This window comes from Myotis yumanensis, unplaced genomic scaffold (assembly GCF_028538775.1).
Source record: "Myotis yumanensis isolate MYYU_CA2020_CCGP unplaced genomic scaffold, mMyoYum1.0.hap1 SCAF_4, whole genome shotgun sequence".
Lineage (NCBI taxonomy): Eukaryota > Metazoa > Chordata > Mammalia > Chiroptera > Vespertilionidae > Myotis > Myotis yumanensis.
Window position 1 is genome coordinate 43,475,328 of NW_027223755.1, and position 17,280 is coordinate 43,492,607.

At 42.0% G+C, this 17,280-nt stretch overlaps 1 protein-coding gene and 1 pseudogene across 4 annotated transcripts in view; one reads left to right on the plus strand and one right to left on the minus strand.

The window, feature by feature from the left end:
* Nucleotides 1–17,280, plus strand: part of RASGRF2 (Ras protein specific guanine nucleotide releasing factor 2) — a 186,249-nt gene that overhangs the window by 19,324 nt on the left and 149,645 nt on the right. The window lies entirely within an intron of this gene.
* On the minus strand, nt 883–14,921 carry LOC139008377 (splicing regulator SDE2-like; annotated as a pseudogene).

A 17,280-nucleotide genomic window follows, 5' to 3' on the forward strand; every position in this document is an offset into this window, starting at 1 on the left:
AATAGCTTTCTATTTATAAAATTAAATTTGTTATAAAAAAAACTTCTCACAGAAACGTCAGGTCCAGATGGTTGCACACATTTTAAAAATTAATTTTATTGGGGTGACACTGGTTAATAAGATTATATAGGTTTCAAGTGTACAATACTATGACACATGATAGTATATTACATTGTATGCCCATCACCCAAAGTCAAATCATCTTCCCTCACCATATATTTGGCCCCTTTACTCTTTTTAAAAAAATATTTTTATTTATTTCAGAGAGGAAGGGAGAGGGAGAGAGAAATAGAAACATCAATGATGAGAGAGAATCATTGATTGGCTGCCTCCTGCATGCCCCCCCACTGAGGATCGAGCCCACAACCCAGTCATGTGCCTTTGACTGGAATTGAACCCATGACCCTTCAGTCCTCAGGCCAATGCTCTATCCACTGAGCCAAGCTGGCCAGGGCTGGCCCCTTTACTCTTTACTGCACTTCACCTTACCTCTGGTAACCACCATATTGTTGTCATCTGTGTCTATGAGTTTTAGTTCTATATCCCACATATGAGTGAAATTATGTGGTTCTTAACTTTTATTGACTGATTTATTTTGCTTAGCATAATATTCTCAAGGTCTAACCAAGGAAATACCACAAATGGCCATATTTCACCTTTCCTTATAGCTGAATAGTATTTCATAGTATATATAAACCACATCTTCTTTATCCAATACTGAATTGAAGGACACTGGTTATCTCCATGACTTGGCCACCGTGACACATTAATTCTATAAATGTAATAATGGAAAAGAGGGTAGTTGGAATTGGGTTATAAAAAATCAGCTTTAATATCAATAGAAATAATGGCCAAGAGTCAACCTTATACAGGTTCTAAGTCCTAGACTAGAAAGAAATAGGAAATCAGTTTGGATGAAATTAATTTTTTCTTCCCTTTCAAACGCTGGCAAATAGAGGTGGGTCCATTAGTCCTTTGCCAGTCCCCTGACCGAGGAGTCTTGCTGCCAGCTCCTGGAGAGTGCCCCTGCATCAGCCACGGGGTCATCAGTTCACACTTGAACTTCTTCAGACCCAGCAACTCCATTTGTGTAACAGAGCTGAGTGTCGGTAAATTTATAGATTCCTGACCAATAGCTGTGTTCCCTGACTGGCTTTCCTTCAGTTTGGCAGTGGGCATGTTTTCCCAGCTTCTCCTGGGCTGCCTTGGCAGCTCCTTCCCCTTCAGTCATTTCTTTTGCCTCCGTCTTCTTACTCAGTCCAGCCCTGGCTGCTTCCTTTTCTATGGGACCTCTACTCTCTGCTTCCTTTTTCTCCTGGGTTTTCTCTGTTTCTGTAGCCCCACCTTCCTTTCCACCCACTCCTGGGTAGGTGTCTCTCCCAGTGGAGCACTCGAGTCTTCTGAAATACCATTCCCAGAGTTAATCACAGGGCTCTGTAGTTTTTCTGGTGAGCCGGAGTCTGTCCTCAATGCTCTTGCCCTCTGAGAACTACTGGGAAATTTGACTGCCATTTCCATGCCACTTTTTTGAACAGGAAAGCTCATTGCTGAAGTACTAGGTCCTTCTTCACTGTCATGCTCTGAACTGTCAGAGCCAGGCCCCTCCACTTCTCTAGTCCTTCCATGCGCATTTTCTTTTCATTGCATTGGATCCTCCTGTTTTTGATTTGTTAGGCCACTTCCCAGTCTCACCAATTTCTGCGATACCATCTTGCTGGGTGGGAGCCTCCATACCTTGAGGACAGATTCCCCTAGGTCAGTGATGGCGAACCTATGACACGCGTGTCAGAGGTGACACGCAAACTCATTTTTTTGGTTGATTTTTCTTTGTTAAATGGCATTTAAATATATAAAATAAATATCAAAAATATAAATCTTTGTTTTACTATGGTTTCAAATATCAAAAAATTTCTATGTGACGTGGCACCAGAGTTAAATTAGGGTTTTTCGAAATGCTGACATGCTGAGCTCAAAAGGTTTGTCATCACTGCCCTAGGTGCTCAGCCACCTCGATGCACTGCGAGGCTGGTGAAGCAGTGCTTGGGGTCTGTGAGCTTCTGTTCCTTTCACAGCTTCTCCCTCAGCTTGTTGTTTTATCCATTCAGCCATTGCTTTTCCATCATTGACATCTCACAGTTTCCTTCCACTGAGATCCCAGCAAGCTTCTTTTTTTCTTGATTTTTTTCTTTATTGATTGAGGTATTACACCAGCAAGCTTCTTGATTGGTTGTCTTAACCTGAGCACCAAGTGCTCAGAACACCCCTCCCAAATCTCCTTTTCTACCACGAAGTCTGGGCTCTAAACTATAAACAGCTCCGTGCTGCACTGTCATTGGTGTTAGTGAGTGATCCGTTGCATTTCACAAAAAGCGTCCCACTGGAACATGCTGGTCCTGGCAGTGGATGCACCCGAAGCTGGTGCAGGAATCCACACCAGTGCTGCATCTCCACCGTATCACCTAGACCCAGAAACGGGGATTCCCTGTGTCAAAGCAAAGGGTTTATTGTGTTAGGTAAATACAGAGTGTGTGCTTCATCTCAATAGGTCTTTGGATATTCTTTGACATTTTGTTTATTTTCATGATAACATTCAATGCTAAAAATGAGTTTAATAGTTAAAATTTGGAAAAAGAAAATGACTTTCACCATAAGTAGCCAATAGGTAAGCCCCAGTTAGCAAACTGAGTTCTACAAATGGGATTTACTTTTAACATGAACAATATTAAACATTTCAGAGACTCCACTACATTTTCTGTTTCTGAAATTATACATTTTAGACAATTTATAGCTGCAGCTAAGGAAATTTCACTGGCAATATGTATATCATTTAAAAATTGATGACAGGAGTCAGAGAAGCATCAAACAGACTGTCAAACGACAGCGGGAAGGCTGGGGAGGGTTGGGGGGCGGGGGGAGGTAGGTAAGAGATCAAACGAAGGACTTGTAAGCATGCATATAAGCATAACCAGTGGGAGGGGGGTGAGGGCATGTGCTGGGGGGCGGGTAGGGGAGGCTGGAGGAAGGTCAATTGGGGGAAAAAAAGGGAGACATATGTACTACTATTTGTAATACTTTAAACAATAAAAAATAAATTAATTAGTTTAAAAAAAAGGAATTGAGCCCTAGCTGGTTTGGCTCAGTGGATAGAGCATCAGCCTGCAGACTGAAGAGTCCCAGCTTCGATTCCAGTCAAGGGCACATGCCCAGGTTTCAAGCTTGACCCCCCAGTAGGGGGGCATGCAGGAGGCAGCCAATCAATGATTCTCTCTCATCATTGATGTTTCTATCTCTCTCTCCCTCTCCCTTCCTCTCTGAAATCAATAAAAATATATTAAAAAAAGAGACACTAATGGAGTCAAATATTACCTTTTCATCCCAATCAGGTAGTTTGTAATTCTCTGTGCACCTACCACGTCATCCACACCTCTTACAGCATTGAGATTGTGGTTATTATCTGTGTATCCATCTGTCTTCTATTAAACTCTAAGCCTCTTGGCCACCTGAACTGTGTCTGTCTTGCTTTTGTATCCATGACGACCAGTAGCAGACATGTAGTTAGTGCCTAGTAGATGTTATTGAAAGAAGCAAAATAGGAGAGGAGTGTTTTGGGTGGTAAAGTTACCAATTAGGCCCCGTGTTCAAAAGACAGTAGTCTGAATTGCTCCATGAGGATGCTTTTGGGACACAAGAAAGAGCCAACACTCTCTTAGGAGTTTAAGCTACATTTTTCAGGGAGAAATCTGTTAGTATTTGTTAAAGTCTAACCTTTTATCTCACTCCTCACTACTTGAATTCAGACCATCTTACCTCAGTTGAACTTCTAGGTGACCTTCAGACCTCCTTTCCAACCCATTGTCCGCATTGCCATCATATCTATCTCTCTAAATGAGTATAATCATATTATTTCTGGCTTCATGTCTGTTACTGGCTCCTTGTAACTGCTGGGTAATCCCACCCTCTTTGCAGGACACTGGAGCCCTCTGAGATCTGGCCCATTTATTTCCACTCTGCCCGTATCTGAGCCCCAGTCATGCCACATAGAGGTAGTCATCGTTCTTTAATAGGTCACATGCTTTGCTTTTTTCCTCCGCTTAAAATGCTCTCCAGCTTCAGATATCTATTAGATTAGCTCATCTTTTATAGAAGACCAGCTTTCTGACTCCTTCTGGTGGTCCCTGTCCAGTGCTTATAAAATCTCTGATATACAATGACCTTATGCATTTGTCTTTTTCTTCTTGACATCTACTTCTTCAACTAGATGCTCAAGAAATGGAAATTCCCACTTACCAAGTGCCAACTATGTGCCAGGCATTGTGTAGACTTGGTTCCCACTGGATGAAAAAATCCTTGGGGGTAGCAACAAGAGCTCACCCGGGGCTGAACGTCAAGTTGGGCAGGGGTTCTCTAAATAAACCTTATTGGTTGAATGTAGATCTTTCTTTATCTCTTTAAAATAAAAAGGAACCTAAGTCATTTGAAGTCAAACACATTTTATTCCAGCTTTACACAAAGACAGTTTCTGGAAATAAGTGGGTGATGGGTGAGTGTGTAGTGATATTGCTCGTTTTTTCTGTTTGTTTTTGAGCAAATCATTCTACGCTTGTGGGAGGCAGATCAGGGAGGGAACACAGGGAGATGGTTTCCACTTAACACTCAGAGGTTGCCTCGGAACACGGAGAGGAAAGAGAATAAAGCCAGAATAGTGATAGTTGTAAGTGTAAAATGTAGATTCTTGGTTAAAGGAAAACCATGGTGAAATTGCTCATCACAGTTTCATGCGATATGAAATACTTCATGACATACATTCTGTTCTCCAACTGACACCTCCATCTTTCCTGTTACTTCTTGCCTGTTTTTGATCATGGTGTGAAATTCTCTTCTCCTGTCATTCTGCCACTCCAGGCAGCATTTCCTTAGGAGGCTACGTTAGGAGTCACCTCCACAACTCTTCCTGTTATCTGTCATGTTCCTCTTTATTTCAGTCATATCATATTATCACCTCTACTTAGAAGTAGCTTTGAAATAAATGTATTTTATGTTTATATCTTTGTGTCTTTAATTAGTCTGTAAGGTCCCTGTAGCCAAGGAACATATTTTTCTTTTAAATTACTTGGAGTTCTTAGTAACATTCTATGAAGGTTGCTGTCAAATGTTAGAGTCTTGCTGAATTAAGTCAGTTTTAAATGTTTAAAATCTTTATATATATAGTCTAGTTCAGCAGTTCTCAACCTGTGGGTCGAGACCCCTTTGGGGGTCGAATGACCCTTTCACAGGGGTCGCCTAAGACCATTGGAAAACACATATATAATTACATATTGTTTTTGTGATTAATCACTATGTTTTAATTATGTTCAATTTGTATCAATGAAAATACATCCTGCATATCAGATATTTACATTATGATTCATAACAGTAGCAAAATTACAATTATGAAGTAGCAACGAAAATAATTTTATGGTTGGGGGTCACCACAACATGAGGAACTGTATTAAAGGGTCGCGGCATTAGGAAGGTTGAGAACCACTGGTCTAGGCCGTGATGTATCCATTTATTCAATAGCAACTGAGAGAGAAACATACTGCCTGGCTTCAGATACTGATTTTGCTAGATATTAGCAGTCTGACCTTTCTGTGCTTCGGTTTTTCATCTCTTAATGAGGCTAAAATAACATCTACCTCATCGATGCAGGGATAACTGTGCTGAGAGAAGACATATGTAAAATGTTTGACAATGTCTGGCACATAATAAGTGCTTGATAAATATTAACCATTATGCATACTTTCTACATGCAAACAGAAAAATAAAACATAAAATATATGTATTTGTGCATATATATATGTGTGGATATATATATATGTATATATATATATATATCCTATGATTATAAAATTGACTTATTGCAGGCATTTAAAAAGTTAAGGGACAATAATAGTGAATTAGAAATTTGAACATTATTGCTGTTATTTTTCAAAAGAAAAAAAACTCCTTTTTTTGTGTTTTGATACTCAGAATCAGATTAAGGCACTCGAAATCAGATTAAGTCTGCTGTGTAAATTTTAGCCTAAAGATGCCAGATGTTGAAAGAATTGAGCAAAAACATACTTATGGAAATGTTTTTCATGATTTTGCTCATTTCTGTGCAACCATTTTTAGTTTAGACATTGTTCTGTAGTGGGGGTTCCATAAAGACTCCTCTGTGTGAAATTCTGTGTTGGAGCAACCTTTATCATTGGAACAACTAATAATGTTGCTGCAGTTTGGAGCTATTACTGTAGAGTGGTGACAAAATGTTTTCATAAAGTGCCCCATCGTGTTAGCAAATGAGACCTGCAGGGTGGAGGTGGACCGTGAGCAGAGCAGTTACCCTGCTCCCCTCACATGCTGAAATAGACAGCTCCATTGTGGAAGCATGGGCTTTCCTGTGGCCTTGCATTTGGAAATGCATTCCATGACTGCCAGCATCATACAGTGTAGTTATACTGTAGTTAATCATGCCATTGGTCAATTTATAAAACTCAATACAATCTTATTGTGGTAAAATGCAATTACATAAGAGTTATAATGAGATGAGAGTGGATATGTCCTCTGGGAACTATTCCTTCACTTCTAGAATACTATTGTTTGTCTGGATTGTTTATTGGATTCTGAGATTCTTATGCTTATGTATTCTCCCTTCCTCTTCTCTCCCACCCTACCCTGGAGGCTGCCAAAGTGGAGAGGGCACATTGGTTTTGTAGATAAACGGTGCAGACATGTGTATGTTGGGGGGTGAGTGGGAGCTATGTCTTCTGGAGAAAGGAGGGTCATTATTTTGAGCACACAGGTGCCTTCTATTTGTTAACAGTCCTCCTTTACCCAAAGGAAAGGCCTTTAGTAATGTGACTGCCAGAGGGCTGTTTCTGCCCAGCTGGAGCTCCATTTTCCAGAGTACACAAAGGCGCACTCTGTTGTCTAGTAGTGGCTTGATTTCCAGGTTCTGTAGGAAATATGTGAGCTCCCTCACAGCCACATGACAAACCCAGAGTGGATTTTTGGAGCCCTGAGGATCCTCCTGACACTCCTGTGGTCTTACTGTCCCTGGAAGCAGTGGGGAAGGATCTCCGACCAGAGCCGGCAGGACCTTCATTCTGAGCCAAAGGACTTCTGAGGTGTAGGCTTCCTGTCTGCTGGGGGCCTTTTCTCTTCTCTAGCCGGCTTGCACTAGGAGCTCTTGGTGGTAGCGGCCTGCTTTATTGGGCAGGGTGTGGGTCCAGGTGAAAGTCTCATGGGGGCTCGGGTAGAGGCTGGGACCTGTCAGGGTGGTGGTCCTGCAGCCGGCTACAGGGCCTGCACTTGTCATGTCCCCCAGAATCCCACAGTTTAAGCTCTGAGCGCCCAGGCACTCTGGGCCTGTTTATTGTTGGCCCTTCCTACTTCCCTACCAGGTTTTTCCTTCTAAGGGTTGACTTGCTGGCTGGCTGATACGCCCTCATTCTGGTGGTTTTTAACCTCTATTCTGTAGGAATTTCTTGGTTTGACTCTAGAAAAGAGCAGGTGCAAACTGTCATGATGCATTAGAAGTGCGGACTTCTTAGTACACAGAGGTTCACACAGGGGGAGCTGCGTAAGCTCAGGTTAGTGACAGTAATTTTGTGGTTCAGAGGGTTTGTAAATTAGACTAGAGAAGGAAAGTTATTCACCTCCAGGAATGTCAAAACCTCAATTTTACTTTACTCTAGAGTTCTGAGACTCCTTGTTTCTACCAGTACCTCCTAATTATATGTTCACTGATAGAATCTCAGAACTTTAGGGGCCTTAGAGCAAGGCTTCTAAACCTACAAAGGTCTACAAATCTCCCTGAGGCCTTTGCAAATGCAGACTGTGATTCGGTATGTCTGAGATTGTGCATTGCTAACAAGTTCAAGAAGACCTATGAGGCTTTCTGGCTTAGTAGGACCTTTTTCACCTGTTCCAGTTTTACCTCAAAGTACTACCTTTATTTTGTTTTGTTTTACTTTATTAATAGAGAGCTGTTTCTGGTGTACCTGTATATATATTGATTTCAGAGAGGAAGGGAGAGGGAGAGAGAGATAGAAACATCAATGATGAGAGAGAATCATTGATTGGCTGCCACCTGCACGTCCCCTATTGGGGATCCAACCCGAAACCCGGGCATATGCCCTTGACTGGAATCAAACCCGGGACCCTTCAGTCCACAGGCTGACACTCTATTCACTGAGCCAAACCTGCTAGGGCTGGTGTGCCTATTTGCTTTTATATCTCTGAGATGTGTATATTTAAAGAATCTTCTCAACTACTGAACGTGTACTTAAGATAACATATACAAAAGAAAAATAGTTGCTTTTACTTAAAAAATGTTTTCCTTTTGAAATTATATAAACATGTTCAAATTTTACAGAAATATTTTGAATAGCTGCAGTTTGTGTGGATACATTACCAAAGGAAGTGTCTTTTAACCCAACAATATCATTACCAATCCTGGAGTCAGAGGCCCTTAGATAAGTAGGTGCTGCCATGGGTAAATTTAACAGGCTTGTGGCCCTATATACAGGGAGTGATTTTTTTGGGTGGGATGTGGGATGTCCTGGCAATAAATTCCCATTAGGATGATCATAATGAATGTTTATGTCCCCAAAATATTCATATGATGAGACTTAACACCCAGTGTGATGATACTAGGGTCTTTGGGGGTGATTAGGTCATGAGGGTGCAGCTTCATGAAAGGGATTAGTGCCTGTGAGATCCCAGGTTGCTAAGACCATAGTGTAGATGGTCTTCCATATCAGTACCTGCCAAATCCCTTCCCAGCCTTTCTGGTCCTGTCACACCCCTTCCCCTAACTCCTATCCTGGACCAGAAAAGTCTCATTGCCATTAACACAGAGAATAGCACTCCTTTTTGTCTATTAAAGTCCAGAATTTTTTTTAAATTTCTCATCTGAGGATATGTTTATTGATTTGAGAGAGAGAGAGAGAGAGAGAGAGAGAGACCAAGTCTGTGTTGTCCTTGGAGGACCCCTGCCTTCCAATCCCACTCAGGAGCATTGGGGCCTTCACTGCATATCAGAGACACATCACAGGGACTTGAGTTTCTGAAGGGTTTCCACAAGTTTACCCAATATAATCTTATATCTGTTATACTTTTTTTTCTGGATAATAAAGTGAAAATTAGTGTTCTAATTTGCAGATGAGAATTAGATGGAGTCGCAGCCAGAGTCTTACTTGTGGAAGAGAGGAAATTTAACAAATAGGAAGGAATTGGTAGGATAATCTTAGGGTAAGGTATAAAGGTTATCATCCTAAGTTTGGTTTCTTTATGCTTTTAATGGAGTTTTAAAATGTAGATTAAGCTTCATGGGGAAATATTCAGGTCACTTTTTTCAGCCATTTTTGAAAGTTTATTACTCATTTCAAAAAGGATTTGGTCCAGCCTGTCTTAGTCTGTTTGGGCTTCTGTATAACAAATACCGTAGCCTGGGTGGCTTATGAACAACAGAAATTTCTTACACCTCTGAGGACAGGAAGTCCAAGATCAAGGCGCCAGCTGATGCACTGCCTGGTCTGGAGATCAAACTCCTGGTTTGTAGATGCCATCTGCCTGTGTCCTCACTTGTCAGAAGGCATGAGGGAGCAACCTGGGATCTCACAGGCACTAATCCCTTTCATAAAGCTGCACCCTCATGACCTAATCACCCCCAAAGACCCTAGTATCATCACACTGGGTGATAAGTCTCATCATATGAATATTTTGGGGACATAAACATTCAGCCTATAGCACAGCCCACAAAAACAATAAAATAAAATAAAATATATGAGAAGGCGGGGTGGAAAGAAAAGAAGCTAGGGGTGGGGTCAGCACACAAAACATTTTCTAGAAGATGCTGTTCACTTGTTAGGAGTGAGCTACACATTTGGCTGGGAGTGTCCAGGCTCCCTGACCAGTGGTAGGATCCATGGAGGCCCAAAGATTAAGGTGAAGCAGTTTTCCCGGTGCTTAGACTTGGAAAAAAACACCTCCTAAAGAGAATACAGTATGTGTAGTGAACTACACTCTGAGCTACATTCCTCAAATAGATGGTAGACTGCTTTGTGGGGCTATTTTTCAAAAGGTCCCTGGATATAGGCTGATGGCATGTGTATGCATAATTTAGTGAAGGCCTTTTGCAAGGGCCCCAAATAATGAAGTCTAAGTATACAGCTCTCTGACTGCCTCCGGGAATAAAATCACACCATCTGCAGGAACAAAGGGGCCCTTTAGCCATTATGCAGTCTTCTATATGTATTATTTTGTTCAGCTGAGCTATCATTTGAAATATGTTAAGTTCAGTTGCTTAAAAAAGGAAGAAAATTTGTGACCAAAGTTCTCTGGCAGAAAGTCATCAACTTTAATTTGAGAGAAAGAATATATAAAATAGATTAAGTACCTGGCTGCTACTGATCATTCAGTTCCCTAATTTGTATACTTAGAGGGTTTCAGTATATCCTCGAGGTCCCTTTTTTCACTAAAGTCTTCTGTATTAGTCAAAGTCTTGGAAGGTAAGGACTGATATTCTCAGACTGAACAATCGAGGTGCCTTCAATGAAGAGACTATTTACAACGGTGAGGGCAGGGTTTGGGGAACCAAAGGCCCTAGTGCACTGCCCAGGCTGGTGGGAACAGGAAGCCATTACTACATCTAGGGCTGAAGTCATGAGGGTGGGAAGTGGCTACAGAAAAGGAAGAGATTAGCTTTAGGGAATTGTCTATTTGACAAAAATTATAGAGGATACTACCTAATCTGGTAGGTAGTTGAACTGGAGAATGGCTACCTCACTGTTCCTCTTTCTCCCTCCTACCTCCTGATGGTGGCGCCCATGGGCCACACCCAGTAGAAAGCCAGAGGGTTTGCACACACCTCAGCTTCCAGGAGCACAGAGCAGGGTGAAGGAGAGAGTGTGTGTTGGGGGGTGAAGGGAAGACCTTTTTCTAACTTCATGTTCCTAAACAAATGCTGTGAATTTTTTCTCAAGATAAAAAAAGTCTGTCTTCATGTTAGCTTCATGAGAAATCTGATCTCTGGTTTATTGCTGTAGCTTCAGGGCCTCACACAGGACCTGGAGTAGAGTTCAGTGAATAAGGGAAGGGGCTGCTGGGCAGTGAAGCACACCTTGGGAAGCGGTGGTGAGCAAGTGGCAGCGATCAGATTGCCATGCTGAGGAAATACAACAGGAATAGTGAGCTGACGGCATGGCCAGGTTTCTGCACGTCTTTGTTGACCAGTCCTAATGCAATCTATTTGAGAATAGTTTTCAGACTGCAGAACAAAAATAAAACCTTCCGAAGGCAGTACATTTTCATTATAGTGTTGGAGAAAACACATTTTCTTGTCTGTATATCTCACAGATGAATGACAAGATGGCATTGTGGCTTTGCCTATGTGACAGCCTCTATTGTAAAGAACCACCCTCTTAGCTTGTATTCGCTGACATGATAGCTTGAAGCAAAATCAGCTGTGCTGCAAAAAAAGGTGTAATTTTAAATAAAATATGGGAATATACTCTCTTGAGGGAATTATACTCGATTTCCCCCCAGCTTCTCAAACAATTAGTACATTTTTCAAAAAGTTCAATTAGAGTATATCTATCTATCTATATAAAAGCCTAAGTGACTGTCTGACCGTCCTACTGTCTGACTGTCTGGTAGCTATGATATGCACTAACCACCAGGGGGCAGATGCTCAACACAGGACCGGAAACCACAAGCATGGAAACATGGAACAGATTGATGAATCTCAGAGGGAAGGGGGTAGGGGGGAGGGCGGGAAGAGATTAACTAAAGATCTTATATGCATACTATAGGCCCAGTGCATGAAATTTCGTGCACGGGTGGGGTCCCTAGGCCTGGCCGCCGATCAGGGCCAAAGAGGCAACAGTCACCTGGTTGGGCATAGAAGGAACGGATGCTGGATGCTGACACTGCCATCATCGGTGCCCTGCTGCTGAGCAGTTCCCTGCCTTCCCCCCTCCTCCTTCCCTCACCTTTGCGCTGCCACTGTGGTGGGCGGGCAGTGGGCTGATTGGGGCTGCTGGCCAGGAGGAGGGATGGAGCACAGGAGGTTGGCCACCAGCCAAGGAGGGAGCTGGCCCCCCTGGGAAAGGGGCCACTTCTACCACCACCCAGCTCGGGGCCTGGCCCTGGTCTGGTGATCAACCAGGGGGTAGGGACCGCAGGAGGTTGGCCGGCCAGGGGGAGGTTGGCTGTGGGAGTGCACTGACCACCAGGGGGCAGCTCCTGCATTGAGCATCTGCCCCCTGGTGGTCAGTGCGTGTCATAGCAACCGGCTCCAGTTGTCCTGGTCGCTCTGGTTGTTCCAGTCGCTTAGGCTTTTATATATATAGACTAGTGACCCGGTGCACAAAACTCATGCACATTAAAAGGGAATTAATTAAAGGAAATATCTTAATATTGCTATTTGCCCTTTTTCTATAATAGAAGTGTCAGAGATGAAAGAAAATTAGTAAAATGTACATGAAAATCTTCCTCCTGTCAGAGGCTGGGGCACACCATGGGAACCAGAATCAAGTCCCCGCCCACCCACATGCGCCTTGAAATCTCACGAGACCCAGACCCCGCTGGCCCCACCTGCAATGGGGCTAGATCCAGACTCAGCCAACCCCACCTCCATTAATCCCTGCCAGGCGGGGGGCACAACCTCAGGTCCCCTGCCCCGGCCCAGCACCACACAGCCTCAGTTCCCTGCTGATTGCTTGTTAAGGCTTGTTACGGGAACTCGGCCTCCACTGTGGGCGCAGCCATCTTGTGTTACGGGATCCCCGCCTCTGCTGTGGGCGCAGCCATCTTGTTATGGTGTGATGGTCAATTTGCATATTCCCTCTTTATTAGATAGGACTAGAGGCCCAGTGCACAGATTTGTGACCTGGTGGAGTCCCTCAGCCTGGCCTGTGGGGATCTGGCTGAAACTGGCTCTCTGACATCCCCTGAGGGGTCCCGGATTGTGAGAGGGCGCAGGCCAGGCTGAGAGACCCCACCAGTGCACAAATCCATGCACTGGGCCTCTAGTATACAATAAAATCCATCCATTTAAAATATACATTTCCATGAGTTTGGGCACATACATACAATTGTGTAATCACCACCATGATAAAAATATTCTATTGACTTGGGCTCCTTTGTGGTAGATCCCCATTCTAACTTCCAGCTCCAGGCAATCTCTATTCTGATTATTGTCACTGTAGCTTTGCCCATTGTAGAATTTTTTATAAACGGAACCATATATAGAGTATAGTCTTAAACTTTTAGAATCTGCTTTTCAATTTCTACAAAATCTTCTGGGGTTTTATTGTATATTTGTGTTTATATGTTTACACAAATGAACAATATTTATGGTAAAAATGATCTGTGTAGTAGTACAAAAGGATTTAAAATGAAACGACAAGTCTACCACCTACTCATTCTCTTTTCTCATCCCACTTCTCAGAGCCAACAGCATTTAATTGTCTTTCCCTTTAGTTCTTCTGGAGGTTTTAATTAATATACAAAGCACTGTTTCTTGACAGTATTTATTGACATTGTGCAGTGAGAGGTGATGATTTTTCTCATTACATTACCTACCCTTACACCTCCCTTCCCCTCTTCCCATTAGTTATTAGCCAAATCATTATTTTTATTGCCTCTATTGCTTACCTTTGAACCTTGAATGCTTATTCTTGATTTTATACTTTAAATTAAACTAGCACATTGAAGAAAATAATTACAATTATTGGACTCAATAGACTATTTTGCAGGTAAAATAACTATTATAAATCATAAATTTCAGGATGACCATATTGTAAAACAACTCAATTAGACCTCTGAGGTTAAAAATGTAATTTTTGTTAACATAACAAAGAAAATTCAGAAGGCAATTAAAGTAGACTTGAAAAAGGCTGTGTTTGTTTTCCTTCTTGGTGCATGAGTTCAACAAAGAGAACTAAAAAGATGTTTTATCTTTCTAGCAAGAACATGATATTTAAGTGATAAAAATGAGCTACTCCACCTTTGAGTGAAATCATGTGGTTCTTGACTTTTTCTGACTTACTTTGCTTAGCATGATATTCTCAAGATTCATCCACGTTGTTGCAAATGGCAGTATTTCATCTTTTCTTATGTCTGAGCAGTATTCCATAGCATATATGCACCACATCTTCTTTACCCAATCATTTATTGAAAGACACTGTCTTGGTCATCGCAAATAATGCTGCAATGAACATAGGGTGCATGTATTTTTGTGAATAAATGTTTTTAAAATTTTCAGGTAGATACCCAGAAGAGGGGTTGCTGGGTCATATGGTAACTATATTCTTAATTTTTTGAGGAGTCTTCATACTGTTTCCTATAGTGGCTGTACTAGTTTACATTCCCACCAGCAGTGAATGGGAGTTATTCTCCAACACTTGTTATTACTTGTCTTGTTGATAATAGCCATTCTAACAGGTATCTCATTGTAATTTTTTGTTGTTGTTGCTATAAAACGCTTTATTGTTTCCATTTTCCTGGGAGAGGGCTCCAGGGTGGTTAAAAGGATGCCTAGTGGTTTCAGGGAGAGGCTCAGGCAAAAGCCAGACTCCATCGGAATACAGAGGGGCCCTTCAAAGGCCTCTGGGCTCCAAAGGCTCCAGTTGTGCTTGAAGGTGAGGCTTTCAAACAGATACTTGCCCAGCCCACCCTGGGAGGTTAGTTACGTGGTCACCCATCTGCTTGATGATTTCACCTCCTCATCCAGGAAGTGTTTATCCAGGAAGTCATAGAGATGAGGGTCTGTGCTGGTAGAACCCAGGACATACAGATCCAAAAGGGCCTGGTTCACGTTCTTCTTCCAAGGCCATGGCGGCTTCCATGGTGTCCTGAGTTTTGCCCCACTCTTCTTGAGAAGGCTTCAGCATGTCCTAGAAGAGAATTTGGCCACCGTGCTGGTTTTGCATCTTTTTTTTTTTATAAGTTTTTTTTAATTGGTTTTAGAGAGAGAGGAAGGGAGAGGAAGAGAGAGAAGCATCGATCAACTGCCTCCTGCATGCTCCAAAGGTGATGACTGGAAAAGAGGTTGTAGGGTGGAGGAGGCTGGAAGAAGGGGTGTCCCTGGGTCTGTTCCATACAGGCACTGTTGAAGCAAGAGACAGATTCAGGGAACCCCCAAGAGCACTGCACTCTCACTGTAGTTTTGATTGGCATTTCCCTAACAGCTAGTGAAGTTGAGCATCTTTTCATAGATCTGTTGGCCATTTGTATGTCTTCTTGGGAGAAGTGTCTGCTCAGATCCTCTGCCCATTTTTAAATTGGATTGCTTTTTTGTTTGGTTTGTTGATGTAAAATTGAAAGCAACAATGAACAAAGAAGAAAAACAAATAAAAACTCACAGACACAGATCACAGTATAGTGGTTACCAGAGGGAAGGGGGGTTGGGGGTAGGAAAAGGTAAGGAGGGTCAAATATATGATGATGGAATATTTGACTTTGGGTGGTAGGCATACCATGCAATATACAGATGATGTATCATAGAATTGTATACTTGAAACCTATATAATTTTATTAACCAATGTCACCCCAATAAATTTAATTTTAAAAAATAAATAAAATAAAACACTTTAAAAATTAGCTAGCAATAAAGATTTTACAACTAAAGAATCCTTATACTGGCAATTAATTGAGTTAAAACATTCTTAACCAATCTTATAAAAAACAAAAACAAAACACACACACACAAAATTTCCAGAGTAATATTTATGAACACAAGCACACTTTCGTTGTACTTCTATAAACAATCATCTTTGAGTTGTTAAAAGTGTATTCTAGCCCGGTGTGGCTCAGTGGTTGAGCTTTGACCTATGAACCAGGAGGTCACAGTTTGATTCCCAGTTAAGGCACATGCCCGGGTTGCGGGCTCTATCCCCAGTGTGGGGCATGCAGGAGGCAGTCGATCAGTGAGTCCATCTCATCATTGATGTTTCTATCTCTCTCTCCCTCTCCCTTCCTCTCTGAAATTAATAAAAAAAATTTTTTTTTAAAGTGGATTCTAACTGTGTTTTACCTCTAGTTTGAGGAGCTGCAGAATGGTGACTTGTTTCACAGCTGAGTTGGGCACTAGTGAGTACTATCACAGTTATTTTATATAGTTTTTCATTTAGTATTTATTTATTTATTTATTAATATATTTTATTGATTTTTTACAGAGAGGAAGGGAGAGAGATAGAGAGTTAGAAACATCGATGAGAGAGAAACATCGATCAGCTGCCTCCTGCACACCTCCTACTGGGGATGTGCCCGCAACCCAGGTACATGCCCTTGACCGGAATCGAACCTGGGACCTTTCAGTCCGCAGGCCGACGCTCTATCCACTGAGCCAAACCGGTTTCGGCTCATTTAGTATTTAAATAGATTGAGCATGTCTACCAGACACAAGGATGCAGGCAGCATTAGTTCACCAGCACAGTTCTAAAGAAATTGTTCTAAAGAGATTGAAATGATATTTGTGATCCAACAGGATGTTTTTTCTTTCTCTGTTGTAAGTGTGCCTTCACTCCTGGGAAATAGAATTGTTACCCAGACAATAGCCTTCCAGCAACAGTCTTTTTTATTACATTTACAAATGAAGTTTTTCTTTATTACATTAGTCTTCTCTAGGATAATTTTAATCAAGGTTAAGATACTCTGAGCAAATGATGGGTTTAAGTGGTGAGTTATTTCCCTTTATTGGGTTTCTTTGCTGCCTAAGTTTGGATTCACTGCAGGGCCCACAGACTTCAGGTGCACTGTTTGGTATCCCTGCAAAACATATTCCTGCAGTCTTGGTATGTTTTATTCTTTTTAGACATGGGCTCTCAGTTTTCACTACCATTTTAGGGCTCTCTTTGTCTTCATTGGTAACGAAGTACCATAGCCTGGGTGGCTTATAAGCAACAGAAATTTATTTCTCACAGTTCTGGGGGCTGGGAAGTTCAAAATTAAAGCACTAGCAGATTGCTTGTCTGGTGAGAGACTGCCTCCTGGCTCATAGATAGCCATCTTTTCATTGCTTCCTCACATGGTGGAAGTAGTAAAGGATCTCTGTGGGCTATCTCTTTTATGAGGGCACTAATCCCATTCATGAAGGCTCTACCCATGACCTAATCACCACCCAATGTCCCCACCTCCTACTAATACCTTCTTGTTGGGCATTAGGATTTAACATATGAATTTGGAGGGGACACAAACATTTAGCACCTTCAGGCCTCATTACTGTTCCTTTGGGACCATGAAGATTTTCCT